The sequence below is a fragment of the Phascolarctos cinereus genome, unplaced genomic scaffold, assembly GCF_003287225.1.
Source record: "Phascolarctos cinereus isolate Bilbo 61053 unplaced genomic scaffold, phaCin_HiC Scaffold_3;HRSCAF=262, whole genome shotgun sequence".
Lineage (NCBI taxonomy): Eukaryota > Metazoa > Chordata > Mammalia > Diprotodontia > Phascolarctidae > Phascolarctos > Phascolarctos cinereus.
Genome location: NW_027555736.1, coordinates 80,167,554 through 80,191,200, shown reverse-complemented (window position 1 = coordinate 80,191,200; position 23,647 = coordinate 80,167,554). Strand labels below are relative to the sequence as shown.

The following is a 23,647-nucleotide window of genomic DNA, read 5'->3' as shown; positions in this document are numbered from 1 at the left end:
AGAAAAAGCTTATACCCAGGGTATTGTTTTCACAATGATTTACAGGATCATTCAAGAATAAAACAATAGGCATTTGATTCAGTAATATACATACATACATACATATATATGTATGTATATACATATGTATATATACATACATATATATGTATGTATATATATATATATTCACACTTGTATATACTTTGGGGAAGACAAGAAAATTAAGTTCTACAATACTGTCTCAAATAGAAATATTTGAATAACATAGGTTATGTATGTAATTTCCAAGAACTTGGACCTAAGCAGGGAACAAAAAGCTCAAATGGGTACTTGGAGACAGACCTGGGCTCAAATCTTGTCTCAGACCCTTACTGGCTAGATGACCATGGGCCAGTCACTTACTATCTCAGTGCCTCAATTTCCTCACTGGTAATGGCCTCTAAGTTTTCTTTCAGCTCTAAATTTATGACCCTATGATCCTACAAGTATAGTTTTTGAGCTCAACTGTGTGACACATGAGGAACATCCACGTAAACCATAGACCTGGGATCCTATATTAAAATACAAGAGTGCTGATGTGAGAGAAGCTCTTAGGTGTTTTGAAATGTGGAAAATGTCGAGCTTACAGGTTTTTAGAAGAGGACATACAGAGGCAATGTCCCTTTTTCTTGTGCAAAGCAGAACTGCCTAGGTGAGTTAAGCAAGAAATAGCTGGCTCTGGTGCTATACTTTTTTTTTTTTAATCTAGCATAAGTCCAAGAGAGATTTTGGAAATATTTTCTTCTGGTCACTTGGAAGGTCTTCTGAACATCCACAGAGAGACACAGGATCCTAAGATTTGAGCATTTAAAGGGCCCTTCCGATTCAGGCAGAGGGGATAGATGGAAGGGTTGCATAAATGTGGTATCAGTGTAGAAAACTCCAAGCTTCTGTTGAAGCAAACATAAAATTAATCTGTAACTTGTTTTAGAAAGCAGTCTGGGGACACTAAATGGATAGATGACTTGTTTAATACCACACCAGGCTATCAGAGCAGGACTTGACACTGGGCCTTCCTGACTCCAAGGATGTCCCACCATCCACCTTAAATATTATCTCCAAGTCCTTTATTTTACAGATAAGAAAATGAGGCCCAGAGAGATGAAGATAAGGTCACACAGCAAATAAATGGTCAAATCAAGATCTGATTTCAGCTTTTCTGATTGCAGATCCAATGTTCTTTTGGCTCTGTAGCACTGGATGTGTTTACTGGCAAAAGCAGAAGTGAGATAGCTTTCAAATGAGGGGAAATGGCTAGAGCAAGCAGTGGAGCAACACAAGGAGGCAAATGTGGAAATATGGGAAGATCTATAAAAGTTATGGAAATGGGGGGGTTGTTTGGTATTATAAACAGACAATCGCGCAAAGAGGAATTGGAGTATCTGCACACTGATTTTGAGGATGTAAAAAAGCATGCTTACATAATTCTAAAGATCAGGTCACAGTATTTCTGATTACAGAAGCTTTGATAGATAAGTTTATTTTTTTATAAATTTTATTAATATGGGATTAAAAGTATTAGAAGTAGCAAAAGTCATCACATGAATTCAGATAGTTCTTCATGATCCTTGGTAACTGGACTATTAAAAGCTGGCAGACCAAGTGGTCTTTTCCAACAATACTGCCTCTCATTTGTTCCTGCATTCCCCATCCCATTGGGATGAAAATATTTGTTTTTAACTTTTCTATAGTGTTTTTGCAAGCCTCAAGTTAGTGCATACAACTATTATTTAAGAATGTCACAATTTCCAGGAATGTTATTGTATTGGGACGGGGTGGGGGAGTGGTGGTGGCAGTAAGGAAGTCATAGGTAAGGGAGAGATGTAATCACAAAGCAGAATGACAGCTCATTACCTACACTAACCGACTGAGAAAATTTCAGAGCTTCCTTTCCTAATTCTATGGGCCTGTCTGCAGCCCCAGTGGTATCAATGGCATGAAGGAATGTTGAACTGTTAGGGATAGAGGAAGAAGAAAAAGAAGCAGCTACCCCAAGTCTTGAAGGTAAAAAAAGATTTCAACAGAGGGAAATGAGTCAGGCATGTATCTTGGGCAAGGGGAATAGTTAGTCTGGTTTGACTGGATTGTAGAGTACAAGGAAGAAGAATGAAATCAGGCTGGGAATGAAGGTCAAAAAGTTTATAGGAGCTTTTAAATGTCAAATTAAACAGTTGGTAATCATCCAGGCAGCCTGTTGTAGTATGAACAACACTAGGTATTTGGATTCAGATAACCTGGGTTCAAATTCTGACTATGCCACTCACAACTTTGTGATCTCAGGCAAATCACTTCCCTCTTCTATTAAATGAAAAAGGCTGAATTGGATGACCTCTCAGAGCTCATCTCATTCTAAATCTATGTCACTGCGGGTTTCTGAGGTCCTCGTGCATCAGAAAGAATAGATAGAGACTGCCAGGTAAGAGGTTATTACAATCACAGCTCAAGCCATCATCTGCCTGGGAAGAGGGGCACAGAAGACGCCTTGTACAAGAAGCACATAAGCATTATTGAATCTGCTGCCCAGAGACTTCCTGTATGCTGACTTCTCGGTGCTCAGTAGTATTCTGAGTAGCTGAGGTTGCCAGATAAATTTGTGTTATTATATATAGGGAATGTGGTAAGAACCAAAAGGTAAAGGATGATTCACTTAGACTAATCTATGAGTATTATGTTTTGGTAAAACACAATTCATTTATAGTCCCAAGCCCCTTTGTTGGACAAATTGGATAAATGATCCCTGACTGAGCAAGCTGTAGAAATGCAGATTTCAGCTCAATACATAGGAAAACTTCCTAACAATTAAAGGTATTGAAGAGCTGAACAGCATCATTCCTTTCTCTGTTCTGTTCCAGTCAGGAGCACAGAGAGAGATCATAGAATTTCAGAGTTGCGATGAGCCTCAAAGGCCATGTAGTCCAAGTATAAACCTAACCAAAAAGCTCTATAGCATCCTGGATAGGTGGTCATATAGTCTCTGCTTAAAAACTTTGATCATTGGGGAACTAACTACCATTTTTATTAAGGGCTAGTTGTATAAACACAACTGTTATCTACTAAATATTATAACCCACCCACCCACTCACCAGAAATGTCTGTGCTATAGTGGAAAAAAGAACCTGGGCTCAAATCCCACTTCTGATGCTTACTACCTGTGTGACAGTGAGCAATTCACTTCCCCTCTCTAGCCTCAGTTTTCCTCATCTGTAAAATGAAGGAAGCAGACTATATGACTTCTGAAGTGCCTTACAGTTCCAAATCTATTATCCCACCAACCCTCCCTGTCTAGTTCTCCTGAAATTCCTACCATGAGAGGCCATCTAACCCAAGCCTCCTTGTTTTCTGCAACTAGAGTTAATAATGATAATAATAAAGAAAAAATCGACGTCAGTCCTCCCCATCTCCACCCTAATCTCAACATAGACTACCTGGAAGCCAACCTGTACTTCTCTCTCATTGTTACAGGCTAGTTTGCAGGTAGAGATACAGTATTCTGGAAAGGACATATATATAAGTTGTGAGTGATGGGAAGAGGTCCTGGAGAGAGCATGCATGGTCCTACAAAGCAGGCAACAGCATGACAGCAACAATCTAGGAAGGGTAGAGTAGATAGGACACCAAAGCTTGCCTTGGGAGCTGGGTAGGACCCTAAACCTAATTTTGCTGCTTTGCCTATGACCAGCCTTGCACCTGGTGGCCTAAAAGTTAAGGGAAGCCAGAGAAGCATCTGTGACAAACTCTGTATACTTCAATGTGCGCTCATTTGGAACACAAACAAATCTCTGGAGTTTCACAGAACCAATTCTTATTAGTTTTGCCTAATACTCAACATGTGGAACACGGGACATGTGAAGGGCATGACATGGAATTTGTAGAAGGTTCTTAATTGAACCAATGTCAGTCCTTGGAGAGACTTACTCATAAAAATTAATTCTAGCCATGCCTAGTTAATTTCTATTTGCCACATACTATTTATTTATTTTGCTTTACAAGTAGCAAATTTTTCTGACACAGCTGAATGAATGACCTAGCAGGCAACACCCAAATAGAAATAAAAGGACACAAGGAGGGAAAGTGCAGTCCAATGCTTTTCATTTGATGCCAAAATTAATTACTCATTATTAAAACTAGGCACTCAGTTTTCATTCAACAACCTATGCTACAATCGTCCACTAACTTTAAGTCTCCATATTCTATTAATCTATATGGAATTTCTAATATTCTATTAATCATAGTGGAAGTAAGGGGAATTGAAATCACTGGTTTTCTTAAAAACTCATACCAGGAAGTTTCTTAGAATTTTTCAAAAGAATTCAATGCTTGCATCTTCTTCTCCAGTTTCTGTATGTTAGCCCTGAAGTGGCCCAACCCTTGACAGAGAGAGCCAGGAGAAGCTAGACTTGGTACTGTTAGAGAAGCATAAAATGTTGTAGACAGGAAAGCACTTCAAGATCTAGCTGGATCAGCTCTAGAGCTGGAAGGAGCTCTGCAGTTCACCTGATTGTACTGGGTATCCCCTCATCTCACAGATGATGAAATCAAGGCCCCGCAAGGTTAAGTGATTTACCCAAGACCACAGAAGTAGTAAATTAGTAATGGAGCTGAGATACAAACCCAGGTTCTGTGATTCCAGATCGAGCATTCTTTTCCATATACCGTATAGTTGAGGCCAACCCTCTCATTTTAGAGAGGGGGATACTGAAGCTCAAAGAGGTCAAGTGACTTATATACCTAAACTAGAAAGTGGCAGGACAGGAATCTTTCTAATCTCCCCTTTTTTCGTCTAGCTTAACATGCTCTGGACCCTACCACGCTCTTTTCTTGAACCTTCCTCTCATCCTCTCTCCAACCTAACTCTATTCAGGAGACCTGGCCCTTCACATATAGACTAGCCTCTCCCAAACCTACACCCTCCGAATAATATATTACACTCAACTAGCAGGTAAATGTCTCAAAAAGGGAGGCTATCACAATGGGGTTCCCAATCTTTGGATATGAGGAACCATCTTTAAAGTTAAAAAAAAAATCACTAATTCCCACATGATCATACTTGAACGTACTAACGTTGAGTAAATACATAACCAAAAGCTGCTATGAGTTCAGTAATGCTTTCAAAATGTATTTATGATTTTGTCACAACAGCATCTACATATGTTTGAAGAATATTAATATATGTGAAACATTTGCTTTTTCTGTAGAAGGTTTGTTTCCTTATTTAGGGATCTATGGATTCCTGGAAGCCTGTGGCCCACAATTTGAGAAGTAACTTAGCAAAACCATCTACTGGCACAATCTCAGGCCTGCCTTTCTCTGCTGTTTCGCAGGAGTATAACAGACCTACCTGAGGGGCACCAGAGAAAGAGATAGAATAGTATACTGGACATGACTGTACATAGCATTACACCTGACATACAAAGATATGGGCTCAGTGACATTATCACTAACGTAGGACCTTAAAGAAGTCACTAAAAAAAACTTCCAGAGCCTCGGTTTCTTTATCTGTAAAACAGAGACAATATACTTCACAGGGTTGTTCTATAGAAAGTGACTTGCAAACCACAGAGTGCCACAGAAATGTGAACTATTATTACCCAGCCTTTCTGACTCACAGTCACAGAAATCAACATGCCCTCCTTTCCCTTCTCTGAGACTAAAAAAAGTACGGCCTACACCAATCTGATAATTATTTGGGATCAAAACATTATTCATTGGCTACTATCTATAAAGCCATTTAGGAAAATAGGAAGGTCCCTGCCCTCGTAGAGCTTACAGGGTAAAGAGCAAGATGACACAAACATAGACAGCCTCATCAAATGACATCTTGTTAGGTCCAAAATTGCTGTAAGTGGGTCTAAGTAGGAAGGCTGTTAAAACAATGGGGTTGTGGGGGTAGGTGGTACAAATACTGAGGAGAAAGGTAGTATTTGAGCTCAACTTCAAAAGATAAGTAAAAATTCAACAGATAAAGGGGAGAGAGAAGTCATTCCAGATAGAAGGTACACAGCATGAGCACAGGCATGGAGGTAGGAAAGCACAGAATATGTTCATGGGATCAGTAATAGGTAGTATGGACAATAAACTGGCAGGCAAGAATAAAATAAGGATAGCACAGGGTAGGAGTTTGGCTAAACATATAAGAGTAGTGAAAACCTGTGAGATAGGCTTAAAATTAAGTCGGGCGGGAATGAAGTAAGGTGGCAACTTTAAGAAAGGGACCAGAGGAAAAGAAGCATTAGAAGGAAAAGGGTATTTAGTCTTCACCATGTGACCTTTTAAATATCAAAAAGCATCACATCCACACCCTGCACCCTCCCCCCAAGTTTTTTTTCTTTTCCAAACTAATTTTTTTAGTTTTCTCAATCTTCATTCGGCATGGGTTCCAATCCCTCTGCCACCTTTGTTGCCCACTGGCCTCATTCCAGTCCACCACTGTCTTTCCCAAAATGCGGCACCCAGATCTGAATTGAAGGCAATACTCCAGGTGTGATCTACGTAAGGCAGACCATAGGAAGACTAACACTTTTTTTCATTCTGCTCACTACTGCCATCTACCCAAGGAAAGAATTAGCTTTTTTGTCTATAAGTCAAATGGAGTTTTAAATCTCAACTCTGTTACTATCTGACTATAGACATTTAACCAGTGAGACTGTTTCTTCATCTATAAAATATCAATAATAACAATAGTACCTGTCTCCAAAGCCATAACCAGTCATTTTGATCTCCAATGCCAACTTCACAAAAAGCATCTAGGACAAACAGCAGGAAGTACGTTCTGAAATTAACTTTCAAAGACTAATTCAGGTGTGGGATTATTGGGTAAGGACAGATCCTAAGAAACAAGGCCCTGTGGAGGGGTGCCATCTGGCAGCTTCCTATTTTAAATCATTATTCTTGCTAACTATATGCTGAGCTTAATTATCTCTACCCTGCTGAAAGGAATAAAAGTACTGCCAGTGCTCCCTAAATGACGGTACGCTGGGACAAACCCCAAGCTGCTCTGCTCTAGTTATGGCTCTGTCTATTCTTCATGGGATTGTTGTGGGGCTCAAATGTGATCGTGTATAATGTGGTATAATGCTGAAAGAGCTATACAAATGTCTGCTATTACTGTGTCCCACTGTTGGCTCATTTTGATCTCACAACACACTAAGCCCTTAAATATTTTTCCATACCAACTACTGTTTAGTCACACCTTTCTCCATCAGGATTTGTGAAATCATTTTTTCTTTCAATCCAAGTGTAAATTTTACATTTACCTCCGATACTGAGTTCTTTTTTTTTTTTGTTTTGTTTTAAGTTAGGTTTAACCCACTGTCCTAGCCTCCTGGGATTTTCTGCATCTTGATTCTATCAGCTACCTCTCCTACTTTATGTAATCTACAAATCTATGAACGTGCCATTGAAAATGTCCAACAATACAAACAGATGAAGTTCATTGAGTAGAGTTCAACAAAAGCAAACACATAAGAACATGTCTCTTTCTCATTCGTGAAACTCCACCTTATTTATCCTGGCATTTTAGGGCTCAAAAGTGGTTCCCAAATCAAATTAGAATGTGACCCAGTAAGAAACCTGAATGTTCTTCTGAAAGACCACTCTACAGCATTAGGGAATATGGACTAAGAGTTAGAGACAAGAAATAGAAGGCAGGATAGAGAGAGACAGAAAAAAAATTTTGTTTTAAATCTATAGATTTAAAAAAATAAGGAAGACCCTTTGGCAGTACAGAGCAATGCCAACCAGTACAAATTTGGTCTGAAGCTGGTCTGAAAAATAAACCAAGACACACAATCTAATATAATTCCCTCATTTTAAGCCTCAGAGAGATTTAGCAACCAAGCTCACACAACTAGTCAATAAAGCCAGAACTTGAACTGAAGATCTGGTGCTCTAGGGAAATTCAATACGAAGATTAGATGGACAAAAAACAAAATGTGTATATGCAATAGGTACTTAATAAAGGTTTGTTGGGTTAAATATTCTTTTTTTGTTGTTTTTGGGTTGAATATTCTTACAAAATTTTGGTGTGTTTCATGGCAGAAGCTGGACACGTGAGCATCAGCATTTCATTTCAAATTGAAATATCAAGTCTATTTCAGATGAGCTTCTGTCAAAAATTAGAGAAAAATTTATATCAACCTGGATTTGATTGTAGGTAGGCACATTTCCTGGTTCCCATAGCACGTGCAGTAGGTGAATTCTTAAGAAAAGATGTATGTATGTTTGTGTCTACGTTTCTGACAAGTGTGTGTGTGAAAATATTATGTATTTAATTCACTGGGGAAAAAAATGTCTCAAGTCAGATTTTCATGCCTATGTATGTATAACTATATTTCTAGTTTTTCCTACATAGACAATCATAGTGCTATAAGTCATTGTAAGAAATCAACCTTCCATTCTCTAATCTGAAGTAAAGGACCAATCTCAACTATCCTACAGCATAATCTACACTAAAACAAACAAAAACCTTCCAGAAAAGGAAACTTCTCAATCATCTTTAGTCTCATTGTTTCTCATTACTGAGAAAGTGTTCTGCTACTCAGTAGCTATGTAACTATGGATAAATCACTTCACTTTATGGCTGAGAAAACTGAAGTCCAGAGAAGGTTCTGAAAAAGACAATATCTTTCAATCCCTTTCTGCTTTAGTAGTTTATAAGATTCTATAGGCCCAGAATTTCAAAGTAATTTTAAAAATATAGTTGTGTCTCACTTTCCTCATCTGCAAAAAGGAGTGCTGGACTACATGATCTCTGAAGTCCCTTCCTCTCCTAAATCTATGGCCCTACACTTAACCTGAAATCTTTCACAAATTTAAGTCTGTTTCCTTTCCCTCTACCACTCCCCTCCATAATCAGCAGAAATGGGTAACAACTAGTCAATATCCTTTGTGTATGTCATGAAAATTGATGATAACCTAAATCTTAACCCTCATCTGCTCTGGCCACATTAATCTCAATTTCTTTAACCTTTTTTTTTTTAAAGTATTCACATTAATAGTATAGCACATCAAACAGATTTAAATTTGACATATATTAAGTACCTACAGCTACTTTAATAAACACCAACAGGGCAATGTCCTAATTACTGGATTTTTAAAAATACATCAAGACACAGTCCCTATCCTCAAGGAATCATGGATTTTCCAAGTTGGAAGGGACTCTCAAAAGTCCAGCATCCAAACCTTAATTCCCTCTATAACATGGCTGGCAGCCTTCATTTGAAAATCTCTAGGGTTTTGGGTTTTTTTTTTCTTTCTTCAAAGCTTAGCACAATGCCTGGCACACAGTATGTGCTTTAAAATGTTTTCTGACTGACACTATTAAGAGATAATCACTAGCTCACAAGACAGCTCCTTCTACTTTGTGACAGCTCTCACTGTTAGGAATATTTTCCTTTACCTCAAATCTAAATCTTCATCTCTGTAACTTCCACTCAGCATTCCTACTTGCATCCTCAGAGGCCCCAGAGGGCAGGCCTAAGCCTTTTTCTATACGATAACGCTTCAAATACTTGAAACTAACTATGACATGACCCATGCCACTATCATTGCCAGACAAGAGTTCTTTACAAAATAGAAGAGAGAAAAACACAAGTCCATTAAAAATTATCATGTACCCCTTTCCACATTCCATTCCTTTGCAGAAATTAGTGGGGGTGGATTGTGGTGAGGGGAATCACAAGTGTGGAACATTCCATGTATTGCTAGATTTGAAGATGTTGATCTCGGGTTTTTTATTTTTTTCTTCTTTTTTACATTTTCCCCTTATAAGGAATGACTCAGAGAGAAGAGGAATACAGGGGGAAATTTGGGTGATATAAAAAAAAAATAATGACAAATTTTTTTTATTAAGTTACTATACAAATTATAAGAGCATGAAAGAGAGTTTTTTTTAAAAAAGAGATCTTGAAAAAAAAAAGATCTTGAATTGTTGGGGAGGTGAAGTAAGTAAACAGAGAGAGAACAGGAACAGTTTCATTGAGAAGGTACCATCTGACATGGACCTTGAAGTAAGGTCAATTCTCAAAAAGGCAAGATAGAAGGTGAAAATCAGTTCTTCTAGTAGAGGTAAGAAGGTAGTTCTTTTTTTTAAAATTTTTTTTCCATATGCTTTTGAGTTGAAAATTTTTTCTCCCTTTTTCTCCCCCCCCACCCTCCCCAAGATGGCACACAATCTGACATAGGCTTTACATTTTACATACCCATTAAACATATTTTCACACTAGTGAAGTTGGAAGTAAAAATTAAAACCAACAGGAGGAACCATCAGAAAAATGAAACAAAACTCAAGAAGGTAAAAATAAGTGAGAGCGATTCGACTTCCATAGTTCTTTCTTTGGATGTGGACAGCATTTTCCATCCCAAGGCCTCTGGAGATGTCTTAGATCCTCGTAATGCTGAGAAGGGTTCAGTTTAACATTCTTAGTCATTGCATAACGTGGCTGCTATTGTATACAAAGTCCTCTTGGTTCTGCTCACTTCACTCAGCATCAGACCATATAAGTCTTTCCAGGTTTTTCTGAAGTCAGCCTGTTCATCATTTCTTATAGAACAATAGTATTCCATTACATTCATATACCACAACTTGCTCAGCCATTCCCCAATTGATGGGCATCCTCTCAATTTCCAATTCTTTGCCACCACAAAAAGAGCTGCTATGAATATTTTTGTACATGTGGGTCCTTTTCCCATTTGTTTGATCTCTTTGGGATATAGCCCTAGAAGTGCTATTGCTGGATCAAAGGGTATGCACATTTTTGTAGCCCTTTGGGCATAGTTCCAAATTGTTCTCCAAAATGGTTGGATCATTTCACAACTCCACCAACAATGTATTAGCATTCCAATTTTCCCACATCCTCTCCAACATTTATCATTTTCCTGTTTTGTCATGTTGGCCAATCTGATAGGTGTGATGTGGTACCTCAGAGTTGTTTTGATTTGCATTTCTCTAATCAATAATGATTTAGAGCATTTTTTCATATGACTATAGATGGCTTTAATTTCTTCATCTGAGAACTGTCTGTTCATATCCTTTGACCATTTATCAATTGGGGAATGGCTTGTGTTCTTATAAATTTGTCTTAATTCTCTATATATTTTAGAAATGAGGCCTTTATCAGAGAGACTGGTTGTAAAAATTCTTTCCCAATTTTCTACCTTCCTTCTAATCTTAGTTGCATTGGCTTTGTTTGTGCAAAAACTTTTCAATTTAATGTAATCAAAATTATCCATTTTGCTTTTCATAATGTTCTCTATCTCCTGTTTGGTCATGAATTCTTCTGTTCTCCATAGATCTGATAGGTAAACTATTCCTTGTTCTCCCAGTTTACTTATGGTATCAGCCTTTATATCTAAGTCCTGAACCCATTTTGACTTTATTTTGGTATATGGTGTGAGATTTGGGTCTATGCCTAGTTTCTGCCATACTCTTTTCCAGTTTTCCCAGCAGTTTTTTTCAAAGAGTGGGTTCTTATCCCAGAAGCTGGGGTCTTTGGGTTTATCAAATAATAGATTACTATAGTCATTGACTACTGTGTCTTGCATATTTAACCTATTCCACTGATCCACCTCCCTATTTCTTAGCCAGTACCAAGCAGTTTTGATGATTGCTGCTTTATAATACAATTTAAGATCTGGAATTGCTAGGCCACCTTCCCCTGCATTTCTTTTCATTAGTTCCTTTGATATTCTGGCCTTTTGTTTTTCCAAATGAATCTTGTTATTATTTTTTCTAACTCTATAAAATAATTTTTTGGTAGTTTGATTGGTATGGCACTGAATAAGTAAATTAGCTTAGGTAGGATTGTCATTTTTATTATATTAGCTCGGCCTACCCATGAGCCACTGATGTTTTTCCAATTATTTAGATCTGATTTTATCTGTGTGAAAAGTGTTTTGTAATTGTGTTCATAGAGTTCCTGGGTTTGTTTTGAGAGGTAGACTCCTAAATATTTTATAATGTCTACAGTAAGTTTAAATGGGATTTCTCTTTCTATCTCTTACTGTTGGGCTTTGTTGGTAATATATAGAAATGCTGATGATTTATGTGGGTTTATTTTATAGCCTGCAACTCTGCTAAAGTTGTTTATTATTTCAAGTAGTTTTTTACTTGATTCTCTAGGATTCTCTAAGTATATCATCATGTCATCTGCAAAGAGTGATAGCTTTTTTTCTTCTTTGCCTATTCTAATGCCTTCAATTTCTTTTTCTTCTCTTATTGCTAAAGCTAACGTTTCCAGTACAACATTGAATAACAGTGGTGATAATGGACATCCTTGTTTCACCCCCCGATCTTATTGGAAATGCTATAAGAAGGTAGTTCTTACCATAGCAGAAATGGGATCAGGGTTTTCATAACTATCCATTAACCTGAGATAACCCCACGAGTTGAGGCAGGTCCCAAGAGGAGAGATGGGGCAAAAGGTACAAATTTTCCCTACTCCAAGTATAACTAATAAAAACAACAGCTCAGAAATTCCAGGTATGTGTGTGCTGAGAAAGAATGGTTCTAACCCTTCAAAAGGCACAGAAACAAGACCTCAGAATGAAGTAGAAAGTGCATAAAGTTGGGGGCAGCTAGGTGATGCAGTGGATAGAGCACTAGTCCTGCAGTCAGGAGGACCCAAGTTCAAATTTGGCCTTGGACACTTACTACCTGTGTGACCCTGGGCAAGTCATTTAAAAAATTTTTTTAAAAAAAAACTGCATGAAGTGACCCACAATAATCAAAAAGAATCAAATAGCAAGATAAGCAAACATAGCTCAACCCCAAATTTGAAAGTATTTCAAGTTTAAAAAACACTTTTCTCACAACTCTAAGCAAGCATTCTTATGCTCATTTTACAGAAAAAGAAAAACCAGACTCAAAAAGGTCAAATGAATTTTCCGTGGTCAAATATCTGGCTAGTGTTGGAGCCAGAAATCGAACCTTCATCTCCTAACACCAACTCCAGCAGTCTCCTATAACATGCAGGCTTACAATGAGACAAAATTGGTATCCTTTCCTTTTACTGTCTTTAATTGCTTAAAGAAAGCAATTAAATTTAAATTAATTTAATTTAAAATTGCTTAAATCACTTAAGTGATTATTGGTGCCTAAAAATGAGTTCCTTTCCACCCCCTCCCCATCACCTACTGAATTCTTGCCTCTCCTTTACAATTCAACTCAAATGCCATTACCTCCACGTACATTTCTCTGATCCCCTCCTTGGTTGTTAATAACTTCCCCAACAAGCCTCAGATAACACAGGAACAGAGGATCATAGATTTTGAGCTGGAAGAGAGTTCTAGAGACCAACCTGCTCACATTACAGAAAAGAAAATAGCCTTAGGCGGGTTGAGTAACTTACCTGGAGTCACACAGCTAGTGAATATCAGAGGTGCAATTTGAGTACTCAGTCCTCTAGCTACACAATCTCTAATGCATTTATGTAATGTTGTATATCATTGTTACTGCTATTTGAATTCCTTACTCCACTGTAAGCTCTATGGGGACAGGGGATTCATCTTGGCTAAACTTGGTATCTTTCCCAAGGAACTAACCCAGTGCTCTAAACATAGTAAGTGCTCGATAAACCTTTGAATGCAGTATTTCAAGTCAGTACAATGTTTTGCATGTAGGAAACATTTAATGGATGTTTATTGAATTGAATTTTAAACATTGTTTGAGACAGCTGCCCCAAGTCAACAGGTTACTAACCAGTGAAATTCCATCTATAAAGTACCATTGAGTTCTTGCTTTGATGGCCAAGTGACATAAATGGTGAGTAACTTTGTCAAGATGGTATGAAGTTGTATGCCAAAAGATTGCTCAATATGCACACCATGTTCTCAGTAGCAGGCAAAGGTTTTACTGAGCTATTATACAAAGACCGATGCACAGGTAGTTACTGGTCTTCTTCTGTATGGGCTGGGTATTAGTCTTCATGTTATTATAACGATTACTACTATTATTGTGTCCTACTTTCTCCTCTAAAGATTCCATTTCTTGCAGAGTTTCTACATTTTAAAAATTACTTTCAGGAGGAACTTCATAAAATGATATTAAATGAAAGTCTTGTCAAAGCACAAAGGTGAACAAGTAGGTTGACTCAGCTTCTACTAATGAAGCTATACATAATATCAATTATTCTTTCAAATGCATTTTCATGTCATACTGGTCATACCAACAGCCTTAATACTGACTCTGACAGCCACACAAAGGGACATTCAGAAGCACGGTACAAAGCTGTCCAGGTGATCAAGCACAAACCGTTAAGAATGTCTAACCTGGGATGGGGAACTTGCGGCCTCGAGGCCATATGTGGCCCTAGGGCCTCAAATGAGGCCCTTTAACTGAATGCAAACTGTTCTGCGAAGTTTGGATTCAGTCAAAGGGCCTCACTTGAGGACCTAGAAGGCCACAAGTTCCCCACCCCTGCAAGGCCCCTGATTTCCTTAGTAAACCCAAAGATATACAACTTACAAAACTTATTTCAAATCTTTTTGAACCTTTTTTACATTTTCAGCCAGAACCATCTGTGGTCAATGAGTTCCATAAATTTATTACCCATTGTTTCAAGGAGTATTTGCTTTGATTCATTTCAAAACTTTACTAAGCTCCTATACATAGGATATAGATCACTTAGATAACCAGAGGAAGGGCTTTTTATTGTTATACCCTTCACATTCAAGCAATTACCAAGTTTCATTCAATCCATCTCTCCACAATCTCTTTTATATCAATGTCCATCATTTTAGAATTTTAGTTCATGCACTTACAAACATTCTAAGAAAGACCCAAAAGGTTAAGAATCCTTGATTGGAGGAGACAGCTGATACATGAAGATTCAGCTACAAGTTGGATAGAAAGGCCCAGAAATCCTAAGAAGACAGGAGGTCATTAGGGTACATCATGAGCAGATAGGGGCTAGAAGACATAGCATCAGGGCAGATGGTTAGGCCCAACAGTCATCTATGTTACCAAAAAGATTGTAGTTGGTGACAGGTGGCAGGGATAATTACCGGGGAAGCCCAGAAGCAATGAGCAGGAAACAGTAAGTGAACCTGAGGGGCCAAGTGGTGTGGAAAGTCTGGGTTCCCTCCTTCAGGAGAGGAGATAATCAGAGAGTAGTAGTATTAGCCAAAAAGGAAGCAGAGGATGGGGAGAAGAAGAGAGAGGAACTTCTGCTGGCATACATGCATTAAGTCTTAGAGCTAGAAGAGAGCACAAACTTCAGCTTGACCCCTCCTTCACAGTATATAGGAGGAAAATGGGTCTCAGATAACTGAATTACCCAGGGTCCCATAGATTCTACATGGCTAAGCCAGGATTCAAATCCAGGTAATCCAACTTCAAATTCAATGTTCTTTTCATTGCACCATGCAATTCACTGAAAACCTAGGTTATTTTTGGAATTAAGAATTTATGGCTCTTACATTAACAGAGTCAACCCAACTAGGATAAGGAAGCTGCCAATATGTAAAAAAAAAAAATCTTTGCATTAATTATCTAAGTGTCTGATATCCAAGACATATATGGAATTCAAATGTGAGACACCAAAAGTCATGGCTAAATGGACAGATGACCAAAGGATGTGAATTAATAGTTCTCAAAAGAACTGCAAACTATTAAAAAAAAAAAAAAAGGAAAGATGCTTCAGGTCATTAATAGTAAGAAATGCAAATCAAAACAACTCTGACAGCAATAGTTCATATCAAGGAAACTGGCAAAGGTGATAAAAGATGGGAGTCGTTGATACTGGACGGCTACAGAATAAGAGAAATAGTAATCCTGTTGGGGGAAATGTGAACTGGTCCAACCATCCCAGAAGATAACTTGGAATTTCTCTAAGAAAGTGACTCAAATGTTCATACCCTTTAACATAGAAATTCTACTGCTGGGCATATAACCCAAGGAAATCAAAGCGAGAAAGAAGTATTCCATATAAACCAAAATATTTACAGTCATACTTTTTGTAGTATCAAAGAATTGTAAACAATGTTGACTCCTATTGATCTGGCAATGAATAAGCAAGTTGTAGTATTTAAATATAATGGAATATTATTTTTTTATTTTTTTAAATAATGGAATATTATTGTGACATAGGAAAAGATAAACACCAAAAACAGGAATGCATGGGAAGAATTATATATACTAGAGCAAAGTGAAGTAACCAGAACCAGAAAAACATTGCAAGAAATGACTGTCATAATGTAAATGTCAAGAAGAACAAGAAGACAATTGAAACTGAAGGTAAAAGAGTTGGATGATAGCAAGGTTCCTTCCAGCTCTAATTTTATCATACAATGAAACTATGACCAAACTAGGCCTGTGCTAATAACAGTTCCCATTTAGGTAGCACCTTCAAGTTTGCAAAGAATTTTACACATGCTAGCTCATTTTTACCAATGAAGTAAGTGTGAATATTAATCTCCATTTTACAGATGAGGAAACTGAAGCTGAAAGAGGTTAAGTGGCTTGCCAAGGATCATACCACTGATGAGTACCTAAGGCAGCATTTTAGTTCAGCTCATCTTGACTCCAATGTACCTCTTTTTTCTTTACAGAGGTAGTGGGGGAATAATGAAAGTGGAAACCCCACCATATTCTTCTCTGATTTAGTTGGTATATTGCTTAGTGTTGTTGAATTATTCCCCTCCCCTTCTTAATTTGCGTTGTTACTGTTCCCTCTTTGGGTGGTAGAGGAGAACATATAAGGAAAAGTAGGTGAGGTAAAAACAAAAGAAAAATAAAATTTTGAAAATATTTTGGTTTGTTTATGTAATTGAAAGTGGAGATTTTTTTTTATTGAACAGAAAACAATTGACCCTAGTAGAATGTAAGCTCCTAGACAATGACAGTTTCATTTTGGTCTTTGTAACTCTAAGCACAGTCAGTACCCATAGTAAGCACTTACCACATCTGTAGATAGGAACTGAATGGAGGAAGGCATGACAAGAACAATGGATAATTCGATTAGATTCTGTTCAAAGGAAATAGTAAGGCCTTAAATATCTAGCTAGGAAATGTATACTTTAATGTGGTATAATATAAGGAACCACTGGAGGCTTAATATTTATATCTTTCCAAGAGAGGCAGAAAGACCAAGAAATTAGAAAGCTTGTTTGGGAGGTAAGACCTGGGTTCAAGACCTATACCTCTCACAGACGTTATCTGTGTAATCCTAAACAAGCCCTTTAACTTCTTAGAGCCTGGAGGCAACTCTCCAGGATTGGTGCAGAGCAGGTGATTGGGAAAGAGGGAGGGGTCTTCCTTGCTAGTTCAGGTCCTCTGTTCAAGAGATATCCTTGAGTGACTACAATGTTTTGTTCACACATATCACCTGAAAAATGGCCAATTATATCTCCCTAATTAATTAGGGCCCCATTTCCATTGAAATGAATTTAATAAATATTTGAGTGCCTACTATGGGTAAAGCACTTAACTTTATTCCATTACTCAATTTCTTCTTGGAACCTCCTATACATGGCTGGGGCCTATTAGTCCAAGCTGATATGGCACTAAAGATCCTAGCTGAGGGCTGAATGGATATATGCAGACTAGAGGGATGTCCTGTTAACGAACCACTTATGCCAAGAAGTATAAGCTGACCACACACAGCATAATGGGGAAAAGCACTGGATCTGGGAAACAGGAAGACTTGAGTTCACATCCAACTCAGACCCTGAGCTGTGTGACCATTAGCAAGTCACAATTTCTGCCTCAGTTTCCTCATCTGTAAAACGGGGATAATCATGCCTATCTTCACAGGGCTCCTGTAAAATAAAATGAGGTAACATATATTCAGGTCTTTGCAAACCTTAAAGTTATATATGTGGCAGCTAGGTGACACAGTGGATAGAGCACTGGGCTTGGAACCAGGAAGACCCCTCTTCCTCAGTTCAAATCTGGCTTCAGACACTTACTAGCTGTGTGCCCCTGAGCAAGTCACTTAACCCTGTTTGCCTCAGTTTCTCATCTGTAAAAATGAGCTAAAGAAGGAAATAGCAAACCACTCCAGTATCTTTGCCAAGAAAACCCCAAATGGAGTCACAGAAAGTCAAACACAACTGAAAAAAAGGACTTAACAACAAAGTTCTACATAAATGCAAGCTATTATTATTAGTATTATTATTACTATGGAGTTCCACTAGCCTACTCCAATGAACTTGTGATCTCATTAATGTGGGCACTGTCTCCACCTATCAAGATCATAACTCATCCATACATGCCTATCCTTTGCAGTTCTTGCCCACGTCCTCTTATTAATCTAACATAGGGAGTCCAGTAAGCATTCTGGGGGTCCTCTCTTATGTTGTCTTCACATTGTGTAGACACCAACGGAACATGGAGATTGTTCATCAATCATTACCTGGTCTCTACTTGACTAGTCCAGTTTCTCTCCCTTTCCCCATTTTTTCTGACAACAATACCTTATCCTGATTCCCTTGAATAATTCTTTATTTGTGGCCTCCACATATCTATCATGTTACTCTCCCACTGCACTTTGAATGATGAACTTCAATTCATGAAATTCAATTCATAGGCATTCCATGACTACGCCACACAACATAAGCAAAATAAAAATGGTGTTTAAGACGAGTCTTTGTTTCAGGCAGAAGCTTAGGGTCATTGAAAGAACTCTGCAATTTCCCAAAATCAATTCAGCCTGTTCTCCTCCTTCTGTACAATCCTGGATCGAACTCACTGTCCATTCTCTGTACCAGTACAGGATACACGTACAGATGGGCTGTCCATCCAACTTCCTAGCATTACGTGGAATAAAGATAGTTTTTTATCCAAGTGAAGTTGTTTTTTTCTCCTCCATGAAGATAGTTAAGGCAAACTCTTAAGTGATGTTTATTTAGGAAGCTCTGTGGTGTTTGAAGGCTTGATGCAATCTACACAATGTTATCTGCAAAGAGAAGCATCTGGCAAAGTACACTATTTATAACAGGGGTTCTTAACCTAGGCTCTATGGATCCCTTGAGAATCTGTATATAGGTTTCAGGAGGTCTATGGACTTGGGGGGGCAACTGTATTTTCATTAACGTCTAACTGAAATTTAGTACTTTCTTCCATTATTTAAAAGCCTTATTCTGGGAAAGGGTCCACAGGTTTCACCAGATGGTCAAAGGGGCCCATCATACAAAAAAAGGACTAAGAATGCTTGCTCTAAAAGAAATCTTATGTATGTCTAAATGTGACAGCAGCAAACATGCAAGTGTATGTATCTTCCTGCTTTACACCTCACTTGATATGCAAAAAGTTGAACTCCTCCATTACATCTTTCAACGAATCTTATATAATTTTACCACATGCACAGCAGACATCTTATGGACAGAGAGATTTTGTGTGTTTAAACTTGGTCTACCCCAGCTGTTTTTCTCATCTATTTTCTCCAGTGAAATTCAGTTTCCTCATACTACATATCTAGGATTATGATGGTAGAATCCAAATGTGAGGATGTACTATCATTTATAGTGAACAGGTTTTGGGGTTTTTTTAATGTCTTGATAGATCCTTTTTTTTTCATGTTTTTTCCTTTCAGTCTATTGTTCTAGTTCCATTTTTAAATGCTCAGGGGAGGGGAGGGCATGCATGATTTTGTTTTCTTTAAGTTTATTTTTCCCTTCACTGCTTAAAATCTTCCAGCATCTTCCACAAATTTCATAAACAAGTTTTCTCCTTGGCTGCCATACCTATGTGCTTGGCAAAACCAAGTGTTTGCTGGCTGAGGCATTTTCTGGAATCTTTGAGATCTTTGGGGTAATTGACTTACATCCATTAAACTTCTCTAGGAAATTAATACTACTTCTATGGATGTCTGCTTCTCCATTCACTTTCCATTTCTCAATATCAGTAGTGTGTTTCAATAGGTTAAGCTAAAGTTGCTTTAACTACATCCTTATCCTTTTTTCATTTGTATTTCTTTTGTTCTATTTTCATTTTTGCTTTAACAAGTCACTGACCTACAAGTCAGTGACCTACAAGACAGCTGATTTGAGAATAACTTCTATATCGGTAACAAGTAATTTTCTGTCTGTTAAAATGCAATAAATTTCATTTATTGTTACGCTATTTTGTGCTCATCATGTGCAGTACCTTCTCATTCTTTTCTTCAAGTATTTTGACATGAGCACGTGAGTCTTCTATACTCTGTGCCCTTGAATTTCCCTGGAGCTGTGGTCTGGATCGATACTGGCCTCAGAAAACTATCCTAGCTCACAATCACTGCAGTGCTTCCAAGATGGCATATCACAAGGCCTAGGAGTTCTTGTAAGAAGGTACATAGCCTCCAGGACCCCCTTGTGGGGAAAGGGCTCTAACTTCCACAAAATATTTGAGATTCTCCTTGGGATCTGAAAAGCCATCCCAATAATGAACCCCATACAGTAGGTAAATTCTTCAGGTTTGCCCAATTCAGACCAGACCTATATAGGCTGATCACTATAGTACAAAGTCACTATAGATGTTTATGTCCACATTTGTATATAGCCACTTTTGAGAAAGAATTCTAAAAAAAAAAAATCAAAAAAAAAAAAGAGAAGGAATTCTACAGGTACTCAATTTTATATCCTGTTGGGCTGTTTATCTGGAGATATTAAGTCACTTGCATATGAAGATACAGCTATCCAAGTGGAATATTTCATGGCCCCTCCCAGGAGTAGTGAATCTGAATGCACAGTGTCATTTCCAAGCCCCCTTTATGACCAAATTATTCATCTTCAATAAGTCTAGCTGGATTTGAGGATGTAGTAGAAAGCAATAAAAAGCTAACTAGACCAAAGAGACAGGGAATCCCTGTTTGTTTCAGTAATGTAGGGCTCTTTCTAGCAACCCAACCTTAATTAGCAAAAATAAAAGTATATTTATGAAAATATCATAATTATCTGTTTTGATTGAGAGGAATCATTTCTTTCCAGTATCTTGGGGTTTATCATCTCCAACTTATTTTCTTAGAGCAATTTTATATTTTTAGTGTTGTCCCTGTGATGAGGATATTTCAATTCCTCTTTCATGGACATGGGCTTGGATTCCTATTTTCCTATTGTATATGGCTTACTAACAAAGATACAGGAGAAGCTATCATGTTGAATTCAATCAAGAGCTATTAAAGGACTTGGATAATGGTGGTAGATCAGATTGGAGTACTGTCCTTGGGTCCTTAACTTTTGTTGCCACTTTTCCTGGATCCCAGAGTTAAAGCACCACTGTGATCATTACTAGCTAAATTTGTAAAAGATATAAAGAAAAATTCCATTGCAGGGGGTTATAAACAAATATTATCCATGTCAATGACTGTGGTATAGGTGATGTTTTGTTATGCCTGATGTGACAACAACAACAAAAAAGCCCTGATTTCAACAAAATTAAACCACATTTGGGATATAGTTTTACACTGGCTGGTCACCTCCAGGAATTCTGACTTAGTTATTCAGTCCTCTATGTATCTATCTCCTGGAGACAAAGCATACTGTGTGTCTGATCAATGGACATTCTGGCAAAGACTTCCTTTTGCAGACTTTCAATGTGTTTGTAAAGAAATTACTGCTATCGGTGAAACAGAGGGTGGGAACCATGATACTAAAAGTGTATCCTATTGCTCATTTCAACCAACCAAACATTTGCACCCAGTTGCTGATGAAAAGATGTGCAGCAGAATTCGCAGATTCCTATGAATCTGACAGGGGCCGCGACGTGAACGCTTCTGCTATGGCCCCCTGTTATCCACTACAACCTCTCTGTGTTAATGGCAAAAAGAAAGCTACATTTATGCAAATGGCTTTCATCTGAAATAGGATTTGTGTGGCTTTTCACACGTCATTCTGGACCAGATCTAGAGTTCTGCCTTTCGGAGGATGGATGTAAGCACTCCAACAAGCCATCCCTACAGCATCGTCCCCCCTTGGTGCTCATGCATATTCCCTTCTGTGAGCCACAGCTATCACTGCTATTGCCTGCCTACACATCACCAAATAAAGCAGCTCAGAAACTCTCATCACAGAATGAGGGACAGAAACAAAAGCAACTCAGCATATGCCAGGCCATGAGGAGAGGTAGGGAAACACCCTCCCTAAACTGGAGATGAGGAGTAGACAAGGTAGGCCCATCTAGAACACAACATGCAAGGAAGAGAAAGCCTCAAGAGACACATTTAAAAATTTCTTAAAGACCCATATTTTTAATGCCAGAAAATTTTATTTACAGTTGCATAAGGATATTTACTTTGTGCTAAGTTGAATATTCTACTGAGACAGTTCAAAGCCTCTAGTAGCCAGCAATACTTTACAGAGAGAAGGAGATACAGTGTTTTAACTTTATCTAGGGTAAATAAATGTTTTGTTCTCTGCTCTGAACTCTGGAGCCAACTGGAGCTAGGGAGAGCAGATGGTTAAAATTTTAGTGCGACCATTTACATCTTAGAAATTGATAAACACTACAAATCAGAGCTTGATTTATTGTGTTTTGTTTTTTACTGTCTAGATTTGAGTAATGGAAAATTGTCAATAATGCAGTTTAAATTTAAAAGTATGTTGTGTTCAGAAAGCTGGTTGTTAAACATTCATAAACATATTCCTGGCTCTGTGCCTTCCCAACTTCTATCAAATCACTTCCAACATAGAGTATGACAGGAGAGGTAAAATGTTGGAGAAATAAATGTTACCCCAATGATGCCTAACTCAAGAAAGATCCACTGATTTTGCAGTTTTCAGAGGAAGAAATTAAAACTATCTATAGTCATATGAAAAAATGCTCTAAATCACTACTGATTAGAGAAACGCAAATCAAAACAACTCTGAGGTAGCACATCACACCTGTCAGATTGGCCAACATGACTAAACAGAAAAATGATAAAAACTGGAGAAGATGTGGGAAAATTGAACACTAATGCATTGTTGGTGGAGTTGTGAAACTGATCCAACCATTCTGGAGAGTAAATTGGAACTATGCCCAAAGGACTATAAAACTGTGCATACCCTTTCATCCAGCAATACCACTTCTAGGTCTGTATCCCAAAGAAATCAGAAAAATGGGAAAAGGACCCACGTGTACAAAAATATTTATAGCAGCTCTTTTTGTGGTGGGCAAGAATTGGAAATTGAGGGGATGCCCATCAATTTGGGAATGGCTGAACAAGTTGTGGTATGTGAATGTAATGGAAATCTATTATGCTATAAGAAATGATGAGCAAGCAGACTTCAGAAAAACTTGGAAATATCTGTATGGACTGATGCTGAGTGAAGTGAGGAGAACCAGAAGAACATTGTACAAAGTTAACAACCATGTTGTGCAATGACTAACTTTGATAGACTTAACTCTTCTCAGCAGTGCAAGAATCTAAGACATCTCCAAAAGTCTCATGACGGAAAATGCTATCCACATTCAAAGAAAGAACTATGAAGTTTGAATGCAGATTGAAGCATGCTATTTGCTCTTTTTTTTTTCTTTCGTTTAGTTTCCTCTTTCTTGTGGTTCCTCCTATTGGTTCTAATTCTTCCTTCCAACATGACTAATATGAAAATATGTTTAATAGGAATGTATATGTAAAGACTATATCAGATCGCACCATGCTGGGGAGGGAGGTGGAGAAAATTTAAAACTCAAAAGCTTATGAAAGTGATTATTAAAATGAATTAATTTAAA

The 23,647-nt window shown here is 37.8% G+C and overlaps 1 protein-coding gene across 10 annotated transcripts in view; it reads right to left on the bottom strand.

Annotated features, from left to right (window-relative positions):
- CPEB3 (cytoplasmic polyadenylation element binding protein 3) overlaps nucleotides 1-23,647 on the bottom strand; it is a 232,576-nt gene that overhangs the window by 138,195 nt on the left and 70,734 nt on the right. The gene's annotated exons all lie outside the window — the stretch shown is intronic.